The sequence below is a fragment of the Varroa destructor genome, unplaced genomic scaffold (genome assembly GCF_002443255.2).
Source record: "Varroa destructor unplaced genomic scaffold, Vdes_3.0 BEIS01000001.1, whole genome shotgun sequence".
Taxonomy (NCBI): Eukaryota; Metazoa; Arthropoda; class Arachnida; order Mesostigmata; family Varroidae; genus Varroa; species Varroa destructor.
The window spans coordinates 27626219-27633364 of record NW_019211454.1 but is presented as its reverse complement, the minus strand read 5'-3'; the positions used below and the strand labels follow the sequence as shown (position 1 = coordinate 27633364).

Sequence of the window (7146 nt, the reverse complement as noted above, 5' to 3'; positions counted from 1 at the left end):
AATAATTTTCTTATACTTTTATGAGTTATTGTTTGAAGTTTTGAGCATCGTTTTTCTGGCTAGCCATTCATTCTTATTACTTCAGCCTTCTGCATGTGCACAACAGTATATACATGGTACTACCCTGTTTGTTCCAAGATGCTGAGCATTTTCTTTTAGTTAACTCCCCTTATCATTGAGAACGTGACAAAAATTAGTGGTTGAATTTATTTACGTATCTATGTCAGCGTCCCCCGAGATAGCAAACTGAGAATACATCCTTAGAGTATACTAGAATTATATGACAGAGCAGCTGGAACACAGCTCGTTAATACTCTCGTTGCGCTATCAACACGCAGAGATCTGTTGTGATTTGCCTTCAGATAACTGAAATACCGAAATTTTCGGTGGTCTAGAAGCTTTCCTCAGATCCTATCTCCCATGATATTGACATGTATGTACATAATTGGACTAGACACGCATATTGCATTCTGCTCCGATAAATTAACGATCATCTTATTTCCCGCTCTTTATTGTTCTAGTCATTTGTAGACGCCTTAGAAAAACGGTAGTTGAAGGTTTTTTTTTGACGCTCAGAAAAGATACGACACAATGTTGTACATTCAACAATGCACGTTTGAACACAGAACCAACTTTATTTATGACCTTGGTTAATCGCATGACACCAAGCTATCTTGTTCAGCATCAGATAAAATATGAAATCACGGAAAAATTTAGGCTATTTTCAATTAGTTACAGGAAAATATTGACCATCATGTACATGTATCTGAACATTTAGTAAGCCGTTCCGACTAAGTGCATCTGGTCAAACCAAGAGATTGATTCCTTTTCAATTGACACTAGAATTAGGGCTACACGAAAAAGCAAAGAGCCAATTTCCCGCTATACTTTCAATGGACCAAGCGCAAGAACTATTTTTCTGGTCGCAAAAGACAGAAAACGACGTCAGGAGGCACTCGGAGTACTCGCTGGAGCGGCGTTATACGGTCCATCGGCACTAGACAGTCGTAAAGAAGAACCCAACGGCCAGAGGTTCACTTGGGTCTCGCTGACCTTGCTGAAAGCAATTTTCGGGAAAAGAAGCAGCCAAGGAACATCCATTACGTATCAAGGAAATACAATGAGGACAATTACCCAAAACGTGTGCCACATCACACGCGTCATTTCTATACTTCGCAAAGAAGGACAACTATTTGCTAAATAAGATCATCTCCCCAGGAAACAACAATACGCTTATGCGACAATAAATTCACTTTGTAGTACATAATTAGCCAGAGCTTTTTCTTTACGAAAATCGGTTCTACTGGGGCTAGCTGTTTTCAAATTTTGACAAAGGCCGCGCGTAGAGTCGAAATCACTTAACATCAACACTATCATAATGAGTCAATTGTATCGGGAAAATGCGGCACACCCCCATGCAGCAGTTGTTCGACTGGCGATTTCTGCTACTGCTTCTACTGACTGTACAGGTCGAATAACGAAAACGTCCATACCAAGCACACAAGTAGTGCTGCGTTTCCTGATTTCTGTGAAGCTTAGCACGTCATGACAAAGAAACTGTTCAGCCTGGATAGAGGAGACCGAGCTACACGCATGGCGAAAAAGGTCCCTATCGCTAGTCATCTCCTCCATGTATTCAAAACACACCCATACTCTCCACCGCCACATAAAAGTATGGTCCACAAGACAAGAATTTAAACGAGCACGAAGATGGTCTTCAAGCACGAAGGCTTATCTTGCCTTCTGAGTTGATGAAACAGAGGTCGATTAAGTAACTGATTGTCTGACATTAACTGTCTCGAAGCAAACTGAATTCTTTTAGCTGGAACCAGAAGACATTCCTTTGTGATCTGTCGTATGGACCCAACCAAGTTAACATATGGATTGGAAGGGTTTCTTATAGCTACGCTGAGCATCATATAGGAGAAACGTGAAATGTGCCAAGATTCCTTGTCGTATATCAGCAGATAGCGAGATCACCTGGTTAATGTCAAACGACAGATATCTCAGACACTGTGCGAAAAGACGCTTGCTTATATAACGAGCAACTTTTAAACAAGTTTCATCTTATCAAGGTGACGATGGCCAGAAGCAGGTAAGGTACGAAAATAAATAGCAATGAGTAGCGAAGCTATACTAAATGCAGTCCCTTTCGGAATTTACATACATAGTGCCGAGTAAAGCAAGTTCCTGAGCAAATTCCACGCAATTAATTACCTGTCACTTTCAGCGTAAACTCAATAATTTGCTTGATTTATTTGAATTGACAATACGAACTTTACTTTTATTATTGTCTCTAGTACTATATTGGAATTCTATGGGCAATATTTCTTATTTTGAAGTTACTGACATTGGAAAATGTCAGCCGTAATGCAAAGAACTGCCACATAAAACAAGACTCGAAAGCGCGTGTTAACAAAGCAGATTTATGACTGACCGAGTAGCTATAGTTGGAACAGGTCTGATTTATTACCAAAACTTTGATATGATTCCGCGCGGATTTCTAAATTTAGGAGTGTTTCTCAGGTTAACCTGTGTAAGTACTTGAATGTTATTATGGCCCGTTGCGCTTACTCTTCCATATGTGTATAGATTTTGTCAGAAGGGGACTCCTTTTGCACCGATGGTACTAGGTTATTGCCGAATTGAAGCACGTGCGCGCGTGCCTTCAACAGATTTTGTCGCAGAAGACGTGATTACACTGGATTCCACAGGTCCGTTATACTGACAGCAGAGGCACGGCTATATTTTCATTTAGTTTTCCTTCTTCTTTCTTCCATCTTTTTTTCAAGCCTTATAAGAGATCTATTCAAAGCCGACGACACATGTTTGGTGGTCTACTAGGGCAAAATCCAGAGTTTCGACCTGAAATCTCAGAGATGCGTCGTAGTACAAATGTCTCTTACCGTTGTTCGTACATTCTCATTCGCATTTCAAACACAAAATAAACTGGAATAAAGCGGTTGTAAGGCATTTATATTGTTGTCGTTGTTAGCTGATCTAGCAATAATAACAATAATAGGAATAGCTACAGAAAAAAGGCAGAAAAGTGGTATAAATTTGTATTTCGAGTTATTATAAGTCTTATTCAAGTTTCAAATTATTCCCTTGAATTCAGCAGTGAGTCAGTCTGTCGAGAAGCAATACTAGTGATTCAGGTGCCGAGAGAGTAGGGAAACAGAAGCAGGAAAAAAGACATGAGACACGTTTCATGAAACACAGGGTCCTGCAGAATCTTACCTTGGGTCTTGCAATATTGCCCACACGCCACTCTGTGCAGTGATGTTTCGCAGTTCTTGGCGATGACGGGGCAGCATTCGACTGTTATCACGGCGAGGATCACTATGGCAGATGCCTGTTCTGTAATGGCAAGCAGATTCACTCTCCTCTACTGCTCATTGTTCCTAGTTCCGCTGCTGGTAGGTGCAGCTGGACTGGGGTGGGGTTTCGTTCTTTTGTAGTGGCAGCGTTCCTACTACCGGCAAAAGCAAGAATTCTTATTGTCGCACAGCATTAGGTGGACGAAAAGCGAAACGCATGGCTAATTACAGTTAGCAGCAAGTGATAACCCCCCACCCACTAACGAAATCTTTCAGTACAGCTGTAGCTTTAGCAGTTTCTACAACCCCCTTCTCTCCCGTTGTATATCGTTCATAGCCTATAAGGCATTTTCTCGGCGGCATCAGCTGCTCTAGTCTCCATAATAATTTCCCCACTGCACTTCCCGTCCAGTGACGCCGGAGCTCAGTCCGGTTTAGTTCGCCGCCGGCTATTGCAGAAAGGCGGCATCTCGTTTGCGTTTCGTCAAGCCATGAATACGACAGCGTTGGCGATAATAACGATGACGCTAACGAACGACAACCACGAAAAGCGCTAACGACAATGGCACACGGCGATGATAGCGGTGCTAGAATACGACGTACATAGTGTTGAAGTGCCAGGTAGAAGAAATAAGTTGTCTGTGTTAGGGCGAGACGACACAAGTAGTCTAAGTGACGGACAATACTGACTACTGAACTGGAAACAATAGACATCAAACCAGAGAATAGGTGGGGTATTGACAGACTGTCAACTGATTAGGTATCACCGACAGCTCGTTGTAGAAAAGCCCGTGCGAATAATGACGACGTAAGACGTATACGAACACCTACATATGACACTAAAAATATATACATATAAAGGAAAACATTCTCATATTTATGAAATAGCGCTCGTATTGTGTACTGAGACAAGCCACTTTGAGCTTGGTATCTTCTTCTTGATAGTTGATGGAGTGACACAAATATGGCGAGCGTAACTGGAACAAATACGGCAAAAAAAATTAAAACAGTGTTATTATAGGTATGTTTTTTTGGGAAGATCGACGTAAATCTCGCTATCGACTAAAGCACAGCTTAGAAGTTAGTTCCATGTCTGACACTATGTTCGATATATACGATATAAACTAAATAGTATATGTTGCATTTCCCCCTTCTGTTTGCGAAAATGAGATTACACGTAAACCCATAACATCAATAAAAATGATAAACGAAACTGTAAGATAAATACTCGTTGTGAACAGATAGAAGGTTTATATATAAGAAAGTAATATGAAAGACTGTTAGCGTACGTAAATGCAGGATTCATGTAAACATGACCTAACGCGTTTGTAGAAAATAGTCCACAGTGTAGAATCGGCCAACGTCTGCTGCTAGTTATTCAATGCGGATTGAATCAGAACTAAGCTGCGACAGAAATGATATTTGCTTCTCACGTGTAGATCCTAAAAGAGCAAATATGATGTTAGTTCCTTTTTTTATTTGCTGGTTGAGCGAAGCTATTAGGGGGTTGTTATAGATGCTGTGGCTGCCCCAAATATCTCTGCCTACCCACAAGGAATAGATCCCTTTAGGTCCAAAAAGTGAGCAAAAGACATTTGTTCTCATCACAAGGCCGGATCGCTAGAACTCGGATTGCCTTGTGCTCTCCGGGAAGCCAACGGATATGTTTGCGCGTTTAGCACAGCTCGGCCTCCTGCTGGAGGGTAGAGTGGACGAGATGCAGCGAGAAGGGATTGCAATGCAAGGAAGATATACGAATGAGGGCTCGCCAGTTTTTGTCATGCATGGAGTTTCAGAGCCCTCACTGAGTCACAACCGCAAGAAGTCCCCATGGGACACCCACAACTGCGATTGCCCGCCAAGAGCCCTACAGTGTCGTCCTACGAGATGATGTGTCTAGGGAGTAGACTCGTTCCTTGGGAAGGAGCGACGCAAGACTATGGGCTGCTGCACATCCATATAACATAGATCTAGTAGTATTAGACCATGGAAGACGCAGACCAATCACTGAGACGATGAGAGCGAAGAAAAAAGGAAAAGATACGTTTTAGCAGGACATTAAAGAGAGCGAACACTTTAAGAAAGGCCGAGACGTTACCGAGCGCCCATAGCCTGCATCCAGCATATAAAGATGCATGCAGGCAAGCAAATAATGATTTGGCCAGGAATTGCTCTGCCACCCCCTGCTTAACTTAAAAGTTCCTACATAAACTACACATTCGTTGGCGAATCTTTGGTTGAACAGTTGGTGACTACATAGTGTAACACAACGGAGGTCTACCGAACTTCCTTTTCTTTGCCAACTAGCTTATGCCATTGCGACTGTGTGAGAGATAATTCGACGTGTCGAGCATGCGCGAAATATAAAACCGCTATTCATCTATTTTCAAATGTTTTTACAAGTCTTCTGTTTCATTTTAGTATAATTCTAGCTTCGTGAGTAATTCAAATAGCCTGTACGTTTAGCTAAACGAGTCATATGGGATGACTACTCCTCCATATTAAAAGAACTCTCCGGAAAGCGTCAAATTTTGCGTACAATACAGAAAGCCGTGCTCTCAAAAAGATGAGAGTTTAAGTGAGCTTCCTTGAACTCGTAACGTATCTTTAAGTGTGTCGACAAGTTAGCAGCGTTTTAGGTCGTGCGTCCACAGTTACAACTTACTTGAAGTATACAGTTTCTCACAACGCTTTTTAGTGCTAGCATATTTGCCCTGACGTTCTATGATGGTGTCGTATACAGCTCTGCAATCAAAGCCGCTCATTATTCGGAAAGAGCAGTTAAATTAGAGGAGGTGTATATTTCATCAGCTTCTTAGCCACCGTAAGATCACTTAGCATATGCAGTCGACCATATATATGCTTCTGAAACTTTAAACTACTAACAGCGGCATTGCGTCAAGTCCGTAAGTTCTTTCAATAATGCAATTCCTCCAGTTCTGCTTGTAGGTGTCGCATTCGGCATTTCAACTTGGAACACTTGTGCACACGGCGCACTTTCTTACTGGAAGCTGGACGAACAAAGAAGATGCAATACTGTCCCCTGGGAAGCATGAGGAGGAAGAGGAAAAAGACGTTGAAGAAGGTGAGGAGCCATAAGTCGAATTTGACTTTTATCTCTGTTTTATGCAAATTTTCAAGCGGGACCAGCTGGTTTTCAGACGCTCGCCTCCCCTTAGGCAGCCGCAACAATGAAGATGCAAAGTTGAACCTAGAACGGTATTGACCGCACATTGTACTATGGCTTAATGTTCAGTGCTTTACTTAAGCTGGCTCCGGCGAACTTGCAGATCCCGACAACGAGCCGTACGATATATACGGGCATAAGTACGTTATTCCATTAGTTGTACTAATGAAAGTTGACCATGCTTTGCAAATTTCTTTTCAATTGATTATTTTTTTAGGAAAGTTTGAGCTCAACAAAGCAATGTCTATCTAAAATAGGGTGATGAGTGTGAGACTCGACCTCGACAGGCGAATGCTTCATAAACCCATTGTATAGAACAAAGACAAATTGCGAAATATAGAGTAGTCGTCGATTGCGGAATTACGTTCAGGCGGTTGATAAGATGATGCAGACCCATTTTAAAACCTACTTTGTCTAATCTGAAATTTTTTCTTATGTAAACGTGCGATTTTAGAAGTAAGAAAAAGATGGAAACGGATGCCGAAATTCTCTAATGTCTTAGGCTTCTTGGGGCTTTTTGTTAACATCTTGCTAAAAAAAGAAAATCTTAGCTGGTAAGTATTTACTCATTCTGGTTTTTCATGCCTCGGGATGTGAGTTTGTACAAACGTTTCTGGCGTACAACGCTGTTATTTCTGC

At 41.7% G+C, this 7146-nt stretch overlaps 1 long non-coding RNA gene across 1 annotated transcript; it reads right to left on the bottom strand.

The window, feature by feature from the left end:
- Positions 1 to 2445: 2445 nt before the first annotated feature.
- LOC147758464 (uncharacterized) lies at positions 2446 to 5379 on the bottom strand. Its single transcript, XR_015328268.1, has 3 exons — positions 4610 to 5379; positions 3241 to 4297; positions 2446 to 2865 (listed from the first exon to the last, which is right to left on the bottom strand). It is a non-coding gene; the product is annotated as an uncharacterized LOC147758464 (long non-coding RNA).
- Positions 5380 to 7146: the final 1767 nt, after the last annotated feature.